Here is a 23,816-nt window from a genome sequence, read left to right as displayed (position 1 = left end):
AATAAAGATATTTCTCATTAATTCTCCCTACGCAGCAGTGCCCCTTCTCAAAGCCGTGTCTGCATTTATTACTGAAAGGCAGTTATGATGTGTATATACAGCATGGACCATAAAGTATTGTAGCCTCAGGTCACAGAAGGGGATGAAGTTCAGCAGTCTTATTGTCCACATTATACAGCACACCAACTTTCTTCCAGTCATTTTTTTTTTTTTTTTAACTGTAGCTTATTTGCTTTCTTAGAGGTGGCAGCTGCAAAGGGCTGGTGTGAAGGAAGAAAGGAAGACGGCACTATCATTAAAGAATAAACAGTAATTACCTTGTAGAAATCTCTAGAGTGATTGATTACCTCTTCAGTTTATAAGAACAGGCCTGGGAATATACAATAATTGATTTCTATTACTTATGTGTATTTTCCTTTTAACTTTCCAAAGAAACAATGTGGTTTAATTGACTTTAATTTCAGATTACGCATTTTTATGACTTCTGAAGTTGGCTAGGAATTAAAATGAACAGACTTGTAGCCCCACGAGCCATATTATCAACTGAAAACAAAAAGACATGGTGTGTCTATGTGTGTGAGTGTATGTGTGTGAGAGAGAGATGTTATATGTCATTACATGTCTTGTACTTATCACTGGGTTGCTTTTGTCTTTTAATGTAGGTAGTTGCTAGGGTTAGATTGAGTTAGAGAAACTCCAGGTTTAATCAAAATGGGAGACTGAGAGGTGGTTATACAAGGTCTGGCATAGGCATAATAGAGAAAAAGCTTCTTTGATGCAAACCTGAGAGATATGTACAGGACAGTCACTTGAGCAGGGTCAAGCTGGGCATCATGAGACCTCAAATTGTGCTGTCCCTGATGAAATGCCACGGTCTAGTCAAAATCCTGTAAAACTGCAGGAAATGGAATTTATTTAACCTGTACCTTCAGCTTATACTTTGATGTGATGAAAATCAGACATGTTTTGGAATAATTGTATACCTTTTGTTGGCTGGGAAATTGAGGCATGAATTGCCACATAATTCATCTGGGATTAAAGGAATGAAATTAAAACCAGACCCTTGGATCTGACAATACTGACGGTCGGCTTAAGCCATGTGATATTTTGCCATTAGACAAAGCAGATGTAATGGTCTTATCTGAAGCACTCTGTCTTCTGGCTTCTTGCGGATTACTTTAGCAACACTTCTCTGCCACATTACACGTATACACATGTGGTACACTATGTCTCTTTCATTTATAATACCTTTCATATTTTATTGTAAATATTGGTTAATTGGTCTTTCTTCACTTTTTTGAAATAATTGCTGTTTTAAAATTTTCATTTTTGTTGCTTAGCCCAGTATCTGGCATATTTCAGGTGACCAAAGTGTGTGTACCACAAGGTATAATGATAGATTTCTGTAGGATTGATGATTATGTTTCAGGCAGATGCCGAGATTTTCATTTCTCTTTGTTTGGACCAAAGTGATTAGTATATCATTTATTCTTTGGTCCTGTGAACAAAGCAATGGTGCAAAATAACAAAAGATAGCAGAGCTAAACAGCGAAACAACACTTCTCTAAGTTCAGTGACACGAAAGCACCATAAATACCATTATTACAGGAACGTAAAACTCACTAGGAGTTAGTGCACCAACATTTGCAGGATCTAGAAAATGTTTCATTTTTAATATTAGCTTGTACTATGATTTCAATAATGAAAAATCTAGATTAGCAAGAATGATATTCTTAACACTTGTAGCTTAAAAACAAAATTTTTCTGAATGCAGAACATTTTTTCCTCTCTAAACATGGAACACAATTAAATATTTAAAGTAGCAAACAGATCCAAAATACAAATTAGTTTCTTTTACTTCATTTATATATCTTATGACAAAATTGTGTGCCATATATTCAAAATGGTAATTAATTTCTAATATCTAATTTATACAGTTCTCTAAAAATAATATAGAAGCATTCTCAAAATCCAAATGTAAAAAAATCTTGACTCAGTAAATTGTCAAGGAGTTGACACTGCTGATTAGCTTTCTATTGAAAGAATTATTGCTTCTATGTTGTGTAAAATATTTGTAACTATCGGAAATCAAATAGTGATATTTGAGGCTGTCATCTTAATAGTGAATAATTTCACAGACAAAACAGTAGATCCAAACGATGTTGCTGAAATATGGGACCACCGACAGCACAGTATCACTTGGACAATGCCACCAATAGCATGAGTGACACTTGATGGTGGAACAGTGGGCGACTGATCCTTAGTGGTCATGCGCTTTGTCAAGTGTTCCTTTTTCTTTTCCTTTTTTTTCCCCTCCCTGGTGGCTATTTGTCATTCTCTGAAGACTACAGCCTTCCCCTGGACCTTTTTGAACTCTGCTGTCTTTGAATATCATGGATATTGCAAAAGAAACTATTTACTAGGCAGTAATTATATGCCACCCCTCATGTAAAGGTAAATGATAATGAGGTATGTGCAAAGAAAAGGCAGTCCTGTTAAAAGGATAAAGAGCGGCTTTTAAAACTTAGAGCCATACAAAATGCCTTATAGACTTGTTCTGGAGTAACTGTATCAATTAACCATGCTAAAAGCTCTAACTCAGATGGGCACGGCACACAGCATGTCTACTAGTGTTTTATTATCAAGTCCATTATGATGCGTTCTTGTCCTAGACAAAGGAAGAACAGAGAAAGAATTCAGGCTGACAAATTAGACTTGAAATCAGTTTCATTTACATAACGACTGGAAGTTCATTAATAACAGAGTTTTAATTATTCATGCTCTTGTTTCACTAGATACAGCAGTTTTCCCCCTGCTGTGTGGGATGTCTGGAGTAGCTAAAATGAACCTTAGCAAACTGATAGGCTGCCCAGATACTCAGATGCTTTTCTATTTTCACACTACTAGAGAGGGGTGGGGATTGGGGGGGATGGAGAGCGTGTATAAATTGGGGCTGCGTAATGAGGAGAGATAGGGAGAGAAAAAGGAAGGCACTAAATAGGAAGCTGGCCAGCATGATTTCTTTGGGGCTGTATTACACGTTTCCAGAAAAGAAAGAGAAGGAAAAAAATGCAGGAGAAGGAAAAAATGTGCAACAATACATTTGTATTTGATGGGAGATTCCACTTCAGACGGTAACACTTTAAATATCAGTCATTTCAAGATTTCCTGCTGGGGCATACTCCTAATATGATGATGTGTATGTATGCAATTCATTTCCTTTGCATATAGGAGCACTAGTGGGGTTTGTTTTGGTTGGCCTGTGTTTTTTTTAAAAAAGGAAAAAATAGAGGAAGTAGGAAAGAAACTTTTTTCCTCTTATATTATCTGGACAAAGCTGAGTAACAAGTTTAAAGCAAGCTTTAATACAATTTTCTTTTAATGAGAGTGGTGGTGATATTTTCATTCTTACTGGCAATACATAATGACACCAAGGACAGTTTTCTGCAAAGAATTTAAACTGTCTTTACACACATCAATCTCCCGACCCAGCCTTGAACGCGACCTTGTGAAGTAAGTAGTCAAGAGCCAATTGCTCAGGGGGTTATTGTGAGTCTGGTTCGTTTGCTGTCTATATGTTTTACTAATTTAGGTAACTATCTCACAAAAAGAGAATCCACGACACATAAAACAAGACCAAATTGTTCCCAACATCTTTAAAGTCTGCTGAGGAGGGAAAGGCCAGAGGGAAACCTCTTTTCATTCTGAAATCTGACAATAGTTGCAGCCTTGGGTTTCCAGCGATGTCTCTAGAACAGTTTTGGAACAAAAGTTCTCAATTTGGGGAACCACCATCTAAATAAAATACTAGAAGTATTTTGAAGAAAATCATTTTAGAAAAGAGAATTCATATTTACCAAGAGCTGACCGAGTACCAAACACTCAGTATATAAGAGTGTCTATACCCTTCTGCTTGGTTTAAATGTCAAAAGGATTATTATATCTATTTCACTGAGGAAGAATTTGAGCCTCAGAGAAACCAAAGCACGTTCAGTAAAGGAGGAAGGAATCCAACCCACCTCTGCCTGACACCAACTCTCCCCTGCTATATACAAATTTGAAGAACATGACTATTCATATTTTCCCACAAAGTTTATACAACTTGTTTTATATATATATACATATATATACATATATATATATATATGTATATATATATATATATATATATTTTTTTTTGAGACAGCGTCTCACTCTATTGACCAGGCTGGAATGCAGTGGTGCAATCACAGCTCACTGCAACCTTAAACTCCTGGGCTCAAGCCATCCACCTGTCTCAGCCTGTTGAGTACCTGACACTACAGGTGTGCACCACCCCTCATGGCTAATTTTTGTACTTTTTGTAGAAACTTAGTTTTGTCATGTTGTCCAGGCTGGTCTCCAACTCCTGGGCTCAAGTGATCCACCTGCCTTGGCCTTCCAAAGTGCTGGGATTACCAGCATGAGCCACTACCTAACCAACTTATTTTCCTGTCCTATTTTTTTTAACCCTTTTCTTGATAAATGATTATCTATAAAATAAATATAATGACATAATTTAAAGACTGTGGATAGCTTTCTTAGCTCTTGAATGATCAAAAAGTCTTAAAAGTCATATATCAAACAGTGAATAAGAAACTTGGAAAATCTCCAGAGCAAGGTGTTAATGAAAACAAGGCCAAGTAACAAGAACTGAATAAAAGTTAGACTACACTATCTGATAACTTTACATCAAATGCCATGTTTATAGGTCATGTAGGAAAAAAAGGTAATCACCAGAATCTGCCATTTCTTAATATAAGTCTGCTTCTATGTGGACATTTGGTCTACATACTGTGAAAAACAATTATGGACCAATAAAGCAAACTTTTCCTTTTTCTTTTCTTCCTCTATCCCTCCCTCATTCCTTCCCTCTCTCCCTCCCTCTCTTCCTTCCTCTCTCTCTTTCTCCATCCTGTTTTCTTCCTTCTTTGTAAGACTATCAGCTATTCTTTTCTGTTTAAAAGACTTCTTGTGTACTGGTAAATTTTAAATTTGTTTCATTTCAGGCCTTCATTCCTGGACAGTTTTCCCTGCCTTCCCACAGGCCACTCTGCTTTCTGGCCTGTTTTACAAAGCTGTCTTTATATAGGAGATTTTGAATGATGAATTACTGCTTCAGAGTGATCAGAAAGTATCAACATATTTACAACATTGTATCCTCTTTTTATCTCTCTGAAGTATATATAGATATTAAAGTACAAAGCGCTTGCATGACATGCCTAAGGGGAAAAGTGTTTTTGAAAAGATAAAACAAGAACCTTTACTTGTGAACTAACTACCCCAAGCAACAAGCTAGATTTGAGAATAAAATGCAATAAATGGACAGTTAACATTATGTAGAAGTTAGAATCAGTGCAGGCAGCTGGGCATTACTGACACGCTATGATATCTGAGATAGCAGTCTCTCAAAAATTGCCCTAGTCAACAGGAAAATTAAGCTAAAAAGGACACTCTTCTAAATCTTTGACCAAGGATTACTACAAATATCTGATATGTTCTTGAAAAAGATAATGAAAATAAAACCTCTTAAAAGGTTAAAAAAAAAAAGGCTTTTACTGCTCAGTGGGTAATATGTTTGTTCTGCTTTAAAAACAGATTTAGTTCTCTATTTTCTGGGCTTCATTTCTCCTTTAAAAACTTAGAAATATTGCCAAAGGACAAAGAAAACAGTGGAAGGTTGTATGGGGAAGAGGAAGAGGTGGAAGAGACATCTGGATTACGTTTGATCTGGCAGCTCTCTCCCTTGCCCGGTTCAGTGGATGCTACCCTGGGCAAGCAAAGGGGTCTGCCTGTACTAATATTTGATTTCCAGGTGCAAATATTCACTCATCTAAATCCTGACCATATGCTGTCATACATCTGCATAAGTACTGCTGTTTCCTTTAAACTAATGTAAAATGCATACTTGACAGAGGCATGCAAGATAGATGGTCCTGAAACAGAGAAAATTCCAGCAATTTTGAAGGGAGCACTTAGTCCATTGCAATGTTTCTTATAGTCTGTGTCCTCACATGTCTTTAGCCAAGTTAGAAACAGCATTCAGAGGCAATTCAGTAGGACCCAGGAAAGCAAAAGTTTCTAGTCTTGTTTTATTCTTTGTTAGTAAAGTAAAAGGGGTAGCTCTTCAAACTCCTAGGAGCATATCCAATCAATGGGGAAACAGTAAATATACACAAATTCTGCAATACATGCTGCCCAAGATTCTGATACTTGATGTCTGAACTCAGGCCTAGGGAATCTGAAAATTTAAAGAAAGTTTTAAGAGATTACAATATAACTTGTCAAAGACAGGTTTTAGGGATAACCATCTCTCTCTCTCTCTCTTTTTTTTGGTACACACACACACACACACACACACACACACACACATATATATATATATATAATTGCACTTTAGGTTCTGGGGTACATGTGCAGAACATGAAAGATTGGTGCATAGGTACATACATGGCAATGTGGTTTGCTGCCTCCATTCCCCTGTCACCTATACCTATCATTTCTCTCTATGGGGATAACCATCTCTCTAAGGTAAAATTATGCAGTTTTTTTAACTTTGAAAAATGAATCAATTCATAAATTTCTCTTAATTTTGCTGAAGTAAACCAGCTGTTGTAGATTTTGACTTTTTAAAAAATAAATGAAACAAATATCTACTTCAGTTATGTGGTATGATATATAATGGACAGAAAATAATATTCTGGAAATATCAATCCAGTCACTTCAAACACTATACAGTGTTACATAATTAATAGAAATCATTAATATAAAAATTTACGTGACAAAAATAAATATAGACAAGTGAGAGGACATCAAACTAAAAAGCATCTGCATAAGAAGGAAAATAATTAACAGAGTAAAAAAGCAAGCTAAGAAATACAAATGGCCAACAAGTATATGAAGATATTCGACATCACTAATCAGCAGGGAAATGCAAATCAAAACCGCAATGAGATGTCACCTTACACCTCTTAGGCTGCTTATTACAAAAATAACAAAAGATAAAGTGTTGGTGAGGCTCTGGAGTAATGGAAAACCTTGCAAACTGCTGGTAGGAATGCAAAATGGTGCAGTTGCTACGGAAAACAGTATGGAGGGCCTTTAAAATATTAAAACTAGAGCTACCACATGATCCAGCAATCCTGCTGCTTAGTACACACACACACACACACACACACACACACACACACACACACACACACTCTAAGGAAATAAAATCAGAATCTTAAAGAGATTATTAAGACTCTCATGTTCATTGCAGTATTATTCACAATAACCAAGATATGGAAACATACTGAATGCCCACAGGTAGATGAATGGATAAAGAAAATGTGGTATGCACATAAAATGAAATGTTACTGCACCTTAAATAAAGAAGGAAATTCTGCAATATGTGACATGGATGAACCTTGAGAACATTATGTGATGTGAAATAAGTCAAGTACAGAAAGACAAATATATCACGATTCTACTTGATGTATAGTAAAAATCACAGATGCAGAGTAGAATGGTGGTTAGCAGGGTTTGGAGAAAGGAGGAATTGGAGCGTTGTGATAGAACAGGAGACAGACAAATTCCTAGGCAGAAAGGGATGAGTCCTGGTGAAACCTGACCTTCAACCCAATGACAGTCTAAAGCCTGAAAACTGAGCTGCCAGTTCTGGATAGAGTCCATGACCAGAGTGAGAACTTCTTTGGTGCCTTTTAACCAATGGAGTGGTGCTTTTTTCCAAGACCCCCTACAGGCTAATCAGCACACATTACCCCATTTTGAGCCCTTAAAAACCCTGGACTCAGCCACACGGACAGCTATCTGCTTTTGGGCCCCCTCTCACACAGAGGGCTACCGACTCTCAGGTTCCCTCTCCATTGAGAGCTTTCCTTCTGTCACTCAATAAAGTTATTTTCTGCCCCACTCACTCTCTGATGTCTGTACATCTTATTCATCCTAGTCATGGGACAAGAATCCGGGCTTTGCTGAGCTGCAGGCAGTAGGAATGAAGTGTAACATGCCCCCATTCACCAAGCTGCAGTCAGCAGGAATGAGAGAGACAGCTACAGCTATAGCATTTCCTGGGGGCTCAGATCTCAGGACTCCCCAAGCAAAAGCTGTAACACTTCTTGGGACTCCCCAGTTTCTGGCATCTCCTAGTTTTTGGGCACCACTGCATCCCCCTTATTTAAACACTGGTGCCCAACATGGCAGCCACTTTGTGGCTTGCCCTGTCCAGCTACGGGCTGAGTATCTGGGCTGGTAGTGCATGCTGAGTGCAGCCTGCTGGGCCGAAGTGGGTGGAGTGAGCCCAGCAAGCCTGAGTGAGGCCCTGCAGTCATGTGGCTGCAGAGATTTCCCACTGGCAAAGTGGAACCATAGGAATCCTGGAACACTAACCCTCCCTCTGGCTGCAACCCACTCATCAAACTACAAAAGCTGCAACGGTTGCTAATCAACATGTAAAGTTTCAATGATGCAAGATGAATAAATCCTAAAACTATGCCATACAATGTTGTGCCTATAGGTAATAATATGTTATTGTACACTCAAAAATCTATTAAGAGGGAGGATCTCATAGTAAGTATTCTTACCACAATAAACAAAACAACACAAACAATATTTACCAACCAAAAACAACATGAACGATATTCACCAACCACTGGAAAACTGCTACTTTTTCAGGTCTATTTGCCAAACAGAACAGAGTCTATGTGGTTCAACTACTGAGTTTGTGAATTTGGGCAACATTGCTTAATTTCCCTGATTCTCAATTTTATCATCAGTAAAACAAAAATGGTAATATTTTCCATATTGAGCCTTTGTAAGAATTCAAGATAATACAAGTGAAAGCATCATAGTTACTGAAAACATGGCAGTTAATATACGATTGGAAGTTAGGATGCCACTTTTGTCCACCGGTCATTCAATTAAAAATTTGAGGTTATGTAAATTCTATGGTGGCAAATTGAAGCACACGTGTAAATTGCTCTCAAGAATGATGTCAGTAATGATTCTGAAGCACCTGCTATGGCTCCTCCTATGAAATGATGTGGGGCTTCCATTTGAAGAGTGTAACAGGTACTGAGTTGACCAGAAGGAGAAATTCTGAAAATATCAAAACGTTCATATTTTACTTCTGGATCATTTTACGTACAAAACCCCAAATTTACAAAAAAAATCATTTGGCTGGAAATCTTGTCAATTTCTACTTTTGTAGATTTAACAATGATTACAGAGGAATTTAACAAAAATTTTTTAAAAAGGTTTTTTGCTAGTGGCATTTTGCCATGTTTCAATTCTTTGATTATTAGTCAATAATCAAATACTGTTTAATAATGGTATTGGTTTAATAAGCAAAAGCTTATTTCTCTGAGAATGATAAAGAATAGATAATACTACTGAAAAATAAATAAAAATTTCAGAAAAATAAGTATGGAGTATGATTAGTATGGAGTATGGGATATGATTAGTATGGAGTGTCTAAATTTTCCAGTATTCAAAAAAATAAATCAATAAATAAATTTTCCTAGTTCGTTAAGAATGGAGGTTCTCATTTTTTGTAGTATTTTGAAGTTTTTAAAAATAGGAAATAGAAAATTAATGCTCATGTTCCATATTAACTTACTATTAAGCAAAGATATTTTTTCTATATGGGAGACCACAGAGACATTTAATAGTTTTTGTTATATTGTAGGGGAAATACTTTTGTTATGTTGTAAGAGAAAGAAAGAAGGTTTGGGGAAAGAAGAAATTTCTCAGCACTTGCAAAACCACCTTCACTGCATTTTTTAGCCTCTGAATTTGGTAGAATGTTTGTTTCCTTTCATGTTTTACACCTTTCTTGTAAAAGATGGAAAATGAATGTTTAGTACCGTATTCAGGGATGCCTTCAGCTATCATGTAAATATCCAAAGGATAAATAAACTTTGAGTTAAACTTACGACTCTGTGCATTGGGCTTCAGTTCAGGTAAAACGTGACAAGGGAAAGAAGAAGAGAGGAAGGGAGAAGAGTCAAGGAACTAAAGTAGAAGTTTAGGAAGAAATGAAGTCAGAAAAGTAAAAAGAAGAGAGCAAAGAGGAAGAAAACAGAAGACAAAAGGAGGAGAGCAGAGAGGTGGGATGACAAGTTCTTTTATAAACTGTAGTAAAATCTGGAAGTATTTTGTGGGAGGGCAACTCAAAAGGCAGTACACGGTGATGGTCACAACACCCATAGGAAAACTGCCTGAAAACGTTTTGCTCTCCTAGGTTGAAAGCTATAGCCTGTTTAGAAAGGAGGACGTGATAGAAGTATGAATGAAAATTTCATAAGCAGATAGGTATTTATGGGGCCAAATATATGATTAAGTTCTATGATACACATAATTATGCAACAGAAATAATGACTTGAACGGAAAAACAATTTATGAGACCAGTAGTGATGGCTCATGCCTCTAATCCTAGCATTTTGGGAGGCCCAGGCAGGAGGACAGCTTGAGGCCAGGGTTTTGACACTAGCCTGGGCAATAAAGCAAGACCCTGTCTCTACAGGAAAAAAGGAAAGAAAGAAGGAAAAAAAGAAAAGAAAGAAAAAAAAGAAAAAAGGAAGGAGACAGAGAGAGAGAGAGAGAGAGAAGAAAGGAAGAGAAGGAAGGAGAAAGAAAGAAAAGGGGGCAGTGATGGAGGGAAGGAGGGAGGGAGACAGAGATGGAGAGAGAGAAAGAAAGAAAGAAAAGAAAAAAGAAAGAAGGAAGGAAAGAAGGAAAGAAAAGAAAGAAAGAAAGAAAACAAAAGAAAGAAACTTAGCTGGATTAGCTGGATATGGTGGCACACACTTGTAGTCCCAGCTACTTAGGAGGCTGGGATGGGTATATCACTTGAGCCCAGGAGGTTGAGGCTACAGTAAGCTATGATAGTGTCACTGCACTCCAGCCTGAGAAACAGAGACCTCATCTCTTAAAAAAGAGAAAAGAAAAAAGAAAAAGAATTGTATAATTCAAGCCTTTGCCATTTTTAGAAATACCATATTATAGGTAAACTGAGACCTGCACTTGCTATGTAACACTTCAAGACCATCTCAGCGATCAATATATTCTAACAGTGCATTTACACTAAAAATTACTTGCAAAGACCCTTCCATGTTTATTAGGCTTTTCTTTATGAGGTTATTAAATCTCATTTTAAGATCAGAAAGTTTGAAAGAACTATAATTTCTGGTGATTTAAGAATTCATCCAATTTCTGGTGATCAAGGATTCACCCAAGATTCAAGAATCTAAATATCCTAAATTCGCCACATCCTTTGTAATATCTCAGTATGACCTCATCCTTGATTTATTCTTTCGTATTTCCAGTCTTTCTAAAATCATCACTCTAACTCCAACGTCTTTCACGTTTCAAATTCCTCTGAATGTTTGGTGCCGTATCTGTAATAAAGCTGAACAGCATATATGTTTAGTTCTTTGTTTCAAATCCTGCTAAGAAACAGAACAAATATAAATTTTCTTGTGTGACTTCCCCTTTTTCACCTTTCAAAAATGACTTTTTCAACTCCTACAGGGAGAAAACAAAAAACAAATACGCAGAACACATGGCTTCTTCCTTGATGGTCTTCTAACATGTAACGCACTTCTGTGTTGAAAAATACTAGGTGTTTTTCAAATGGAGCACAGATAACAAGCTCAGTACCAGGATTTACATGCACTGGCATGTTTTATTCTTATGAGAAGGAAACTTTTCACCGTTGCCATTTTTCATGGAGGCAGTCATCTGCCAAGTGTCACACAGCACAACGTTGGAGGTGGAACAGAATTCAGGTCTGCCGGTTCCAAAGCCCATATTCTTGTGCATCCAGCCTCCTCCTTATCTTTTTGAGACGTCCTAGTTTCCTTTCCACGTTCTGCCCACAGGCTTCTGAAAATAAGGTCCTCTAGGGAAGATACCAGGTTATACAAATCTGTGCTTTGATACACTGAGTGGCCCAGAGTAAGTTCACAAAATATCCCGTGAAAGAATAAAACAAGTCAAAGTTTCAACTTTAAGATCAAGTTCCTCTTGGGCATTACAGAAAGTACATGCTTCTCTCTTGGTTAGGTTTCTAATTGGCTAAACCAGGTCTGTATGCGCTGAGAATGGGGAGCAAGACAGAAGCAAGTTAGAGGATGAGAAACCTGCTCATCTAATGGGTCTTTGGGCTTGCTGGCCTTACACCTGCAGTCTTGAATTTGTTGTTTTGTCATTTCCACAAACAGGATGTTCACTCTGACTTTCTGCAAAGGAATCTCACCTATTGATCAAACCACAGAACGGCACAGGTTTTAAAATTATGGGAACTTATCTTTGACAGTTTCGGTTCTAATATGTATAAGCAAACCTGACTGGTGGAGCCAGCGGGTACAGAAAGGAAAAGGAAGGAGCATTCCAGATGTGAAAGGATCGCTCTTGATATCTAAATGTTATGTGACAGTTTCAAGTTTGTAGTCGATTTATTGCGGTGTTCTTGCATTGCTCTCACCAGGTGTTTTTCAACGAAGTGCTAAATTTCTCCTAGTTGATTCCAAGAGGAAACCTTCAGATAGGTTTAATGCAGAAGATTAAGACTGCATTAAGACTAAGTCTGAAATGTTCTGCTACCAATTAGCCCTCTAGTGTTTCTGTAAGCCTTGAATTTTTGATGCGATCAATGGCACCAGTGGAGCCATCTTCTGTGGAGTGGTTATTAAAGATATAAAAATCAATACAAAGATGATACTTGGAAATCTATATCACAAGATAATGAATCACCATGAGAGCAGACTAAGAAGAATGTCAGCAAACCAAACAGAAGGTTTGTGCATTACAAAGTATTTCATGCCAATAGAATTTAAGTTAAATTTTGCATGAGACAGAAATCTTCAGGATGAAACATTTGCATGATGAGGTTTTAATAAGATTAAGTCACAAGCCTAATCAGACAAGTGCTCCTAATGCATTAAAAAAAGAAGAAAAAGTGAGAATTGAGATGTTCAAGACCGAGCCAATCATGCCATGATTTAACTTTAATGACAAAATAGCATCAAAACTTTCTGTCAGTAATCCTCATTCAATTTCTTTTAAATGAAACATTATTTGCCTGCACCTTAAGTCCATAAGTACTGATTGTTATTGGAGCTGTGTATTGGAGCTTCACAGAATAGTCCAAATTTAATTTGAACTGAGGATTGATTTCATTTCCTTCAAAGGAAGTTTTTTTTCCTTCCAAAATTGAGCTGGTGCATGGCTTTGCAAGCTCATTTTGGTTTTGTCCTTGACACAATTGTAAGTGACATGAGAACATTTATGTGTTTTGTTCTTAAGGGACATCACAACATTGCTAATGATGGCACAAATGACTGGGAGCTGCTTTTTGGCTGTAGAGATATGGATTCCCTAAGACTTTTATCATTGGCTGCCAGGAAAAGCAAAAACCAGCAAGCCTGCTGTAGTCACCAGTCTGCTGAACCATTGTATATTTAATACAGACAGAGTTTTATGCTTGGGATTTCCCAGTTTACAACTATGTAAATAAAGTTTTATAGGCAGAGATTAAGAGAGGGTGTGTTTTTGTGTATGTTGGGTGGTGCAAAAGTCATAAATGTTTCCATTTTCTTCTCTCTGGGCACATATGTGAGTCTCCCCCCACTGGAACTCTTAAGTGGCTGTTGTTATGGAAGGTCAGGCTTATAATCACCGCATATTAAGTCCTTAACTGCAATGTCTGGCTCTTCATTAATCTGTAAACTTACCTGATTTACCAAGAGATGTCTTTGTTTTTCTTGGCGTTTTTTTTTTTTTTTTTTTTTTTTTTTTTTTTTTTTTTTTTTTTTTTTTTTTTTTCATCTATTTCTCACCCTGGTGCCAACACAATTTCCAGAAAAATGAAACAATGATTAGTTTATGCTATTGCATATTAAGTTTGGTTTTCTCTGTATTTACATTGCGTGTTTCAAAGGTTGACTTAATCAGCTGTGAGTTGCTATGCAGTTAGTCAGAGTGGAATTCCCACAGATTCCCCCCTCTTCCCCCCACAATGTATCACCTAACAATAAGAGAGCTAAACACACCTTGTGTAATTTTAACAAGTCTTTGCAGTTTTACTTAATTTGTTTCTTTTCCCTTTTACCCCTGAGGCTCCCAAAGCAAATGAACCATTCAGGAGCATAAAACAAGGGGAATTAGTTTAGACTTCAATAAAACACAGACCGCTTGCTGGCAGTATCTGCCTTGATGTCAAAAGTCTGCATTTTAAAATATTGTGGTGTCTTGATTATCCTGACACCCCCTGGTTGTCTTCTTGAATTCCCATTGCCTGGGGAACTTCAACACTCTCCCGCTGTTCAGGTCCCATGCTCCTTCTCGTGGTGCTCATACTTTAGCTTCCATATCTTCATCTGTGAAATCTACTCGATTAAGGCATGAATATGCTTAGCAGTTTTCCAATAGTTCTGGAATTGGGATTCAACTTGGATAGTCTCTGATATCTCTTTTAGGTAGTGTGAAAAATATATAAGGTGCAGGAATTGCCATTCTCGTGGGCAGGAGATTCAAAAGTGGCATTTGAGGAAACATTTTTGTAGCATGAAAGATTTTTGCCTCCTATCGAGGCTATGAAAGTTTTCCACCCTTACCAGTCAGTAGTCCTGCTTGCTTGGGGATTGGTTTTCATACCTTAAATGATATTATTTATTCATTTACAAATAGCTAATGATGACAAGCCATGTGGTGGGTGCTGAAGATATACTTTGTATTACAGGATTGGAGAGAAAGGTGTTTAGTAAAATCCCGTAAAGCTGTTTCTCCCATGAGAGTCACATTTTAATTGCTTTTGTGGGGAAAAATTGGTGTCTTTGAAAGTTTGGTTAGTAAACAAATCCAGACAAGATAAATGTCTAAACCTGGGTGGAATAACCAAACATTATTTTTAATAGGTGGAAGAAATGAGATGTGTAGTAATTATTTAAGAGTAAAGTTTTTCCTAATGAGCTAAATGATAAAAACTTGAATCCCACAATTCGGCAGTAAGTCATAAGGAGAAGGTTAGATTTTCGCACAATGTATATTCACTGGATGAAAACTGATGAAGTCTTCTTAAAATACGCTGGGGTGGAGGTGGGGAGGGAGGGGCTAGATCCCATGAAAACGAAAGCTGAACAAGAAGACAATCTTCCGTACGCTGACATGAACCCATGGAGAGGAGAGAGAACCCACAGGAAGTGTACACTACATTACATGAATACAAAATAGATTTTTAGAATTTATAATTTTAGAAATATGAAAGACAGGTGTATTATTTTATAATGCCATGTCTTATTTTATAACGTAGCATTCATATATTTTTCCAACTTCTATGAGATAAAATAGAGTGGTTTTAATTAACAGAAAATTAACACATGATGGAAGCAAAGAGAAGAGTTATTCAAGAATTGCACATAAGACTGTATAGGATTTGTATTTGTAAACAAGCCCAGAAATGTGAATATTTGCAAACTTCTATGAGTCAAGTCAGTGCTTGACCAGGCCTCTTAATGGTGAAATCTCCTACTGGTTACTTGGCTTTTATGAATCCGAGGAACCGGATGAAACCACATATCAGATGGCCCAATTTTAGAGAAAAGAAAGCAGAATAAAAATGTATTAAGGCAGAGACAGTTTAAGTTAAAACACAACCACATGTGGTGAAAACAGAAAAGGGCTAGAAAGAAATACAACAATGTTAGCAATGCTCTTATCTGGCATAAACAACGGTTTTCACTTTCTTCTTCATATGTTTTGATATTTACAAATTTTCTACAATAGCATTTCTACTATAACCAGAAAAAAAGAGAGATCAATCAAAAGTCTAATCTAACTGTTGAAATTACTGCTATATACAAAATGAATACATTTCACCATTGGTAATACCTTTGGCTCTAGAAGAAAGATGATTTCCACAGAAGTACTGTGGTGTTTTATATCTAATCAATTGGGAAGGTTTTGAGCAAGATCAAACTTCAGATCCTAGAAGCTGGGTCCAGTGAAGATTTGAGAAACAAGAAAAAAGATCTTCCATATGATCAATGGAAGATCTTCCAGACAGTGAGGGTTATATGTTAGCAAGTATGTAAGAACATGAAGAAGGTGAAAACAAGGTAAGTCTTATATGAAAGCGAATGACAAATTAGGAGAGATTAGGAGTAAACTGGCCTTGAATTAGAAAGTTAAGAGCCATGAACAGGATTCTGTATTTTGAATCTCAAAATTAAGAAACTTCATTGATAAATAAGTTTATGGACTGAACAAAATCAACCTAACTTACAGTCAGATTGATTTTTACTTTAGGGGGACTCTTTAGCATTGGGTCTGTTTTATTAACAGTATAGCTTTCCCTTTACTTCCCAGAAAAAGCACATATAATGCTTTCACTTTTCATAATTTACTTGCCTGCTCAAATATTCATTGATTTTTCTGAATCTGTAGCCCATCTGCTTGCAAAACATTCATTCACTTCTTGGGACTAAATAATAAGTATTGGTTGATGCTAATGTACATACATGCAATAAAACTGTCAACTCAGTCATCTTCCTGGTACCTGAGCATATAACAAAAGCATCACTAGACAGTGAGGCACCACTGTGAGAAAGGTAGAATACATAATGGGAAAAGTGCACCCTTTGGCCTTAGAGAGATGTGGGTTCAAATCCTGGCTCTGCCACTTACTACTTGTTAATTTCATCAAAGTAAGTTTCTCTGCCTATTTCATTGTCTTTAGACTGGGGCCAATACTTTCTTCTAATATGAATTTTGTGAAAATTAAATGAGATATAATAAAACATATAACAAAGTGGTGGGTACACAATAAACTCTCAGTACCTAATGGTATGTATGATTACTGTCATTGGCATACTCATGGTTTTCAGCACAATGCAACTTAACATTTCAACAATATCAAATTTCAGTTTTCCTTCTGTGAGTCAAATTTTGGATTACTAATAAAAGAATGATCTCATTTTTTTCCGCAGATTGCAAATGTTATTTTCATAGAGCTAGATATGGACTCATCTATACTCTCTAGCCTCTTTTTTGTCAAAGTGACTGGTGCCAGCTTTCTCAACTGGTTCGCTTTGGGCCTGGTTAGAAACCAAAAGAAAGGAACTTGACAGATTAACAGGGAGCACTAGCGAAACTGAGTCATCAGGGGTGGAGTGTTCATGCTTGATAAACCTCAGAGACTCTGGCTTTCTTTTCAGAGAAATGGAGTTACTCAGCAAGTTTTGCACACAGGACCAACATTTGGGTCTTAAAAAGCCATAACTGAGCCAGATGCAGTGGTTCATGCCTGTAATCCCAACACTTTGGGAGGCTGACATGGGAGGATGGCTTGAACCCAGGAGTTCAAGAGCAGCCTGGGCAACATGGTAAAATCCTGTCTTTACAAAAAACAAAAACAAAAACAAAAACAAAAATTACCCAAAAGTGGTGGTACCTGCCTGTAGTCCCAGCTACTCAGGAGGCTAAGGTGGAAGGATCACTTGACCTTGGAAGGCCAAGGCTGCAGTGAGGTGTAATTGCACCACTGCACTCCAGCCTGGGTGACAGAGCAAGACCCTGTCTCAATAATAAATAAAATAAAATAAATACAGGCCATAATTCAACTGTTGTAATTGTAGTTCTCTCTGAAGTGAATGAATTTTTTCCACTCATCCTGGAATTCTCACAGTTGCTATCTGAGAAGAAAGCCTTAGAATCTGGCTAAACTGGGAGTTTTGGTAGGATGCCCATTGGCACTTTCACTAAATGTGCAAGAGTGAAAGACTTCCTAGGATTCACCTGCCTTCATAGAGAATTACCCAGCCCCTCCAACTATTCTTTTGTCTTACTTTTAGTGATCAAACAGGCTATAACACAGACCCTGGATGATATAAATACGTAGTATCACTGGTTATTTAGCCCCCCAGAGCATTATATATCCAAAGTATTCATTATTAAAACCACATATTTGGCCAGGTACAGTGGCTCATACCTGTAATCCCAGCACTTAGGGCCACCAAGGAGGGCAGATCACCAGGCCAGGAGTTCGAGACCAGCCTGGTCAACATAGAGAAATCCCATTTCTACTAAAAATACAAAAATTAGCTGGTGTGGTGACACATGCTTGTAATCCCAGCTACTCAGGAGGCTGAGTCAGGAGAATTGCTTAAGCTGGGGAGGCAAAAGTTGCAGTGAGCCCAGATCGCGCCACTGCACTCCAGCCTGGGCGACAGAGTGAGACTCCATCTCAAACAAATAAAAAACAGACAAAAAACTCCATATCTTTGATTCCACTTATTCCATCAGAATTCCTACAAAGTTCATAGTTTATTATACTATAATGAACATATATGTATACTTTACTGGTGTTAACATTTGTTTTTGTATATGTTAATTTTACTTCTATAAATAAACTGCAAAGAATAGGGTTCATACTTTATCTTTTTTTTGTATTTCTTTGTTGTGGAAAATTTTTGGATGTAATATAGACCTTCTCCTGAATAAAATTAGTTACATGATAAGATGATAAGAAAAAAGGTCTCCAAATATCTAGTGGGTAAGAATAAAAGGTAAACTTAGCTTAGACTTCTTTTGTGATTTAAAAATTTTTGTGGAATGTAAGGATCCAATTGAAACCAATCCTTTGTCTTTTTTTTTGAGATGGACTCTTGCTCTGTCACCCAAGCTGGAGTGTAGTGGCGTGATCTTGGCTCACTGCAACCTCCACGTCCCAGGTTCAAGCAATTCTCCTGCCTCAGCCTCTGGAGTAGCTGGGACTACAGGCTTGCACCACCACACCTGGCTAATTTTTTGTATTTTTAGCAGAGATGGGGTTTTATTATATTGGCCAGGCTGGTCTCAAACTCCTGACCTTGTGATCCACCTGCCTCAGCCTCCCAAAGTGCTGGGATTACAGGCATGAGCCATCATGCCCAGCCTGAAACTAACCCCCCTCTTTTTTTTTTTAAGTAGAGAGAGGGTTTTGCCATGTTGCCCAGGCATGTCTCTAACTCCTGGGCTCAAGTGATCTTCCTGCTTTGACATTGCACAGTGCTAGATTTCAGGCATGAGCCACCACACCTGGCCATAATTCTTGAAATGATGATATCAGAGGGTGTAGAGGCTGTATTATTTCATTCTCTCATTGCTATAAAGAAATAGCTGAGACTGGGTAATTTTATAAAGAAAAGAGGTTTGGCTGGGTGCAGTGGTGCATGCCTATTATCCCAGTACTTTGGGAGACTGAGGCAGGCAGATCACCTGAGGTCAGGAGTTTGAGATCAGCCTGGCCAAAATGGTGAAACTCCGTCTCTACTAAGAATATAAAAATTAGCCAGGTATGGTGGCACACACCTGTAATTCCAGCTACTCTGGAGGTTGAGACAGGAGAATTGCTTAAACCCAGGAGGCAGAGTTTGCACTGAGCTGAAGTCAAGCCACTACACTCCAGACTTGGCAACAGAGCATAACTCTGTCTCAGAAAAAAATAAAAATAAAAAAGAACAGAAAAAGAAAAGAGGTTTAATTGGTTCATGGTTCCGTGGGCTGCACAGGAAGCATGACAGGATCTTCTTCTGGGGAGGCCTCAGGAAACTTACAATCATGGCGGAAGGTGAAGAGGAAGCAAGCCATCTGACATGGCAAGAGGAACAGAGAGTCGGGGGACATGCTACACACTTTTAAACAACCAGATCTTCTGAGAACTCTATCAGGAGAACAGTACCAAAGAGAGGATGCTAAACTGTTCATGAAGGCTCTACCCACACGATCCAATCACCTCCCACCAGGCCCCACCTCCACCACTGGGGATTACAATTGAACATGGGATTTGGGTGGGGACATAGATACAAACCATATTAGAGGCATAGGCTTACATGTAAGGAAAGATAAATCGCAGAATGTGACCTTACAGTTTAAAGTCATGTTAAAATTTAAAGCATGTTAAAATCTACTAATCATTTTTGTTGCTTGAATGTTTTTTTCTAAAAATCAGCCTTTTCCTTTGAGGACCCTCTATCCATTTCTTCAAATTGTATATCAAAAATTTTAGTCAGAGACATGCTATTTACTCAAGATGACTCAGAAAGTTCACATGCAGATTTGGGACTACAGCCCAAAAAGTCTATCCCTGCCATGTATTTTTAACAGTGACACTTTCCTGAAATGCTAGTTATAGGTAATAGACATTACCCTAAGCAAATAAAGTTTATTTATATCACAAAAATGCCAGAAAAATTATGCTGAAATATTTTAATATAAGACAATTCTGAATTTCTGAAATATTATCCTGAAGCGCTCTCTTGATAGCCAATATTATCCCTTCTACAGTAACTGTACTTTCGTTGCTCAATACATAATACACTTTTAAGATCTACTGTTTACTGAATTGTGTTTTTAAAACAGGATAATAAAAAAATTCACATAAGAATCATCATAAGGAATGATATCCATTTTAATGACTTTTTTCCTTCAATAAATAACCTATTACTAATATATGCTCTTCAGATGATATCATCACTTCTACTTTGCCAACTTTTGCCCCTTTAAATGATTGTAACAGTAAAATTTACTGTTGACTAATATAATGTAAAAATTATAATAGTATGGTTAATTTTAAAAAGACCTAACTTCAGTTTAGGTCTTACATCTTAGTCTAATTAATAGTTTTTAAGTGGCTCTGTGGATAACTCATTTAAACTTTAAAATGTCATTTTCCACATTGTAGTTATTAAAATAAAAATATAGCTATAATAAATGATAGCATTTGTAATTAATACCTAAATTAAATATAATAAATGATATCTCTACTTATGTTAAAATATCAGTTTCACATGTTTTCATGTTTAATATTACCTTTGGAAATAGAAGAGTGATATATCACTGTATAAATGTAAATAGGATAGTGACTGATTACATTTTGGAGATGAGAAAACGAGGTCAGAGATTAGTTAATGACCAATTTTTGATAGAACTCATTTGTTCCAGGGCTGTATAAGCCATACCTAGGTGTTATTCTTTTCTCTAATTTGTTACCTCACTCCTGAAAGAAAACTAGGTGATGGTAGAATTGAGAAATACATTTTTGCTAATGGAGGAGAGGAAATCCCATGACTTAACACCATGGTTATGCTTCTTAGAAAAGAAGGATGAATGTGAGTAGCAACATGGACTATTGGCAAATCTACTGGGCAGATGAAGTCATTAGCCCTATATAGACTCATTAAGCTCTAATGGTGATCATAATCATCCATTTGTGATTTGGAAGAACCGTGCTTCCATCCCCCTGAAAGGCTTTTTGTTTTGTAGGTTCCTTTTTATTCTGCTTCCCGAAACTCCATGCCAATTGATGTTTGCATGTTTCTGAAATGGTGACAAGCTTGTAATTGATTCTCCAACTACGCTGTGCTGTGCGCCGAGCTGGCAGGCACCCCTCTTTTAGGTCACTTTACACGTCACACTACCTAGAGCAATCCAGGAACCCATTCAAAGGGCAATGGGATGCCCATTATTTTCTTTCCTGGCATTTACATGAAGGTACAGGAGAGAGGCTGCTAAAACGAAATTGAGAGTTGGGTTCCCCTAATAATTTCTCTAACTTCCAAGTTTGTGGACAATGGACGAATTGAGAATCCGAAGCAAGTAAGGTGAAGAGGTCGAAAAATAGAGATTTAGTCAAGCAATCCGTAACGTGAGGAGATCAAAAAATAGAGCTTTAGTGAAATCAGCAAATTCAGTGCTTCCTAGGTGCCAGGCAATATTTTAAGCATTTTACACCTACTAATTTGTTTCTGCTGTGCCACAGCTCTTGAAAGCAGGGATGACAATTTCTCCCACTTTGCAAATAAGACATGTGGAGCCCACAGCCACATAGCTGGTAAATGAGAGAATCACACTTTGAATTTAGGTTGGCTCTGAAGGCTAGGCTTTTAATCATTTTGCTATAGGTAGAATTAAAGATTCTGTATGAGTCCACTTTAATATAGAATTCATAGCTTCTAGGAATGTATAATTACATAGTAATAACCAGGAAAGAAAATGATGACCATGATTCAGAGAAACAGAAATATGAGGCCAACCTCTCTGAATCCCTTCATCCCATATTTCCTCATCTAATACCCCCACAGGATATTTGGTATCGCATCCTGCTTCTACAAAGAAACGCATCCCAATCATTTCTGGCTTCATTCATGAAAATAGCAACTTTAATTGATCTCTACTTGCCTATTCGATTTGTGATGCCCAAGAATACTCCAAGGCAGAAAAATGCCTAAGATCACAAGCATAATTTTGTAAGAAATCTAGGTAGGTAGTCTTTAGCAACATACAATGGATAACCCGACTCATCGAGAGAGGGAAGCCATACACGTAGTTTTCCTTCCCTCATCTCCACCCAGGATCATGATTTTGTCTTCTACATTTAATAAAAGATCATCCAATATCAGAACTTAGAAAACCACCAAGAGATAAAGCAAATACATTTACACAGTGCTTGAATACATACCATAATTTAAACTATTATGTCATATTTTGACATTAATCATTTACCTTATGAGTCTACGTAGGCTCCATACTCTTCAGAACCATTCGTGAAGTTTAGAGTAAGTGGTCTGTAACCTAGAAGGAAGACAAAAAAAATCCACAGTTCAAATTCAGCATAAAAAGAATATCAATGAAATTGAAAATGCATTAGCATGTGTGTTAATTTTTTAAATATTAGATTCAAATGGTGAAGGCATTTACTAATTTGGCGATACAGAGAGAACAGAATTTAGGTGAGATGGATATTAGCATTTGTGTCCCTGTGTTTTAAGTATCAGCTCAGACAAAAATGCAAAAAGATCTGAAATGATTCCTGGAACTAAACAGTGTGACTGAGTCCAGGGGGGAGGAGCAGGCTGCCACCCACCTGGGGAGACGGGTTAATAAAAAGATCAATTGTACTCTTATCTTGTTAGTCATTAGACAGCCCATTGATGCCACCTGCTTACTTTAAATAGAAATGTGCAGGCCAACCATTGGAAAGCTGCCACCATTCTTTAGAATCCTGTTTCTTTCTGGTTTAGTCATAGGAGGGAAAAGGCCAAATTCTGACCCTTAGGAACTGAGCATCTGTTCCTCCAGCAAACGCAGATGTGAGGGCAAATCAGACGGCAAGGCAAGTCTTTACAGGCAGATAAATGAATATACCAAAATATGAGTAGTTTATGGAGTTAATATCAACACAAACTGCAGAAACATTTTCCATGTAAAAACATAAAATGGCTTAGGGGATTTACTCTCCTATTAGGTAATTATATCCCTGAGATCTGAAGTGGCCGTATATTAAATATACTTTTTGTTTGCTTTACTGGTCTTTGTGAACCGCCGACTCTTTTTCAGTAGTCGATCATTCTTTCCCAAAGCATCAGGAAAGGTTTACCTGTCTTGGATTACTATCAGTTGCCAGTGATTAAAGGTTCAAAAGTAAATGTTACTTATTTCCTAAAGCAAAGTAAATGCCTGCTCACCACTGGTTAAAAAAAAAAAAAAAAAAGATTATTATACACTGGTAATAGAATCTCCTCTGCAGCAGTGATTTTCCACTTCTCCCAGCTTCTGCAAACTCCAGCGACAAGTGGGCCTCTGGACCTTTTCTTGGTGAATACTGAATTTTGCTCCCGAGTACCATGTTTTATCATGAGGGTCCAACATAACTCTAAAGGTTCTGTGACAGATAACAAAGGAAAATTTCCTAGATAAACTCACTTAGGCTTCACACCATTTTTGGTTAATTAAGCACATTTACAGATGGGGATAAAATC

At 37.3% G+C, this 23,816-nt stretch overlaps 1 protein-coding gene across 2 annotated transcripts in view; it reads right to left on the bottom strand.

The window, feature by feature from the left end:
• Positions 1-23,816, bottom strand: part of ADGRL2 (adhesion G protein-coupled receptor L2) — a 682,132-nt gene that overhangs the window by 523,296 nt on the left and 135,020 nt on the right. For both annotated transcript variants that reach the window (XM_074381060.1, XM_074381061.1), the window contains exon 2: positions 22,561-22,629. The gene's annotated coding sequence lies outside the window, so the exon portion shown is untranslated. The remainder of the gene's footprint in view (positions 1-22,560; positions 22,630-23,816) is intronic.

This window comes from Saimiri boliviensis, chromosome 11, assembly GCF_048565385.1.
Source record: "Saimiri boliviensis isolate mSaiBol1 chromosome 11, mSaiBol1.pri, whole genome shotgun sequence".
Classification (NCBI taxonomy): Eukaryota; Metazoa; Chordata; class Mammalia; order Primates; family Cebidae; genus Saimiri; species Saimiri boliviensis.
Note: the sequence above shows the minus strand (reverse complement) of the source record. Positions and strands in the feature narration are given on the sequence as shown.